The sequence below is a fragment of the Cyprinodon variegatus genome, unplaced genomic scaffold (genome assembly GCF_000732505.1).
Source record: "Cyprinodon variegatus isolate N-32 unplaced genomic scaffold, C_variegatus-1.0 Scaffold1464, whole genome shotgun sequence".
Classification (NCBI taxonomy): Eukaryota; Metazoa; Chordata; class Actinopteri; order Cyprinodontiformes; family Cyprinodontidae; genus Cyprinodon; species Cyprinodon variegatus.
The window spans coordinates 8857-9238 of NW_015151917.1; positions in this window are offsets into that span (position 1 = coordinate 8857).

A 382-nucleotide genomic window follows, 5' to 3' on the forward strand; every position below is an offset into this window, starting at 1 on the left:
GCTCAGCTTACTGGTCTCTGTTTAGCATTTTATAAAGACACTCAACATTTAAGAATATTTTAATATTATTTTCAATTCAATTCAGTTTATTTCGATAGTGTAAAATAACATCATTTAATCTCATGATACTTTATAGAAACAATTCAACCAGATCGTCTAGTCAGACACAGCCAGGCAGACGAGCTCCGAGCCAGCTCCCATGTCAGAGGATGAAGAGAGCACATCCAGTTAGTCACAGTCAGAGAAACAGGACTACACTGGAAAACAGATGAGTGTGAATGGAGCAGGCTAGCATTAGCAGTAGACATGCTGCTCTCCATCAGGATCCAGTGAACGCTGTTCATTGAAGGTGTTCATCCAAAACACTCAACCTGTGGGACTG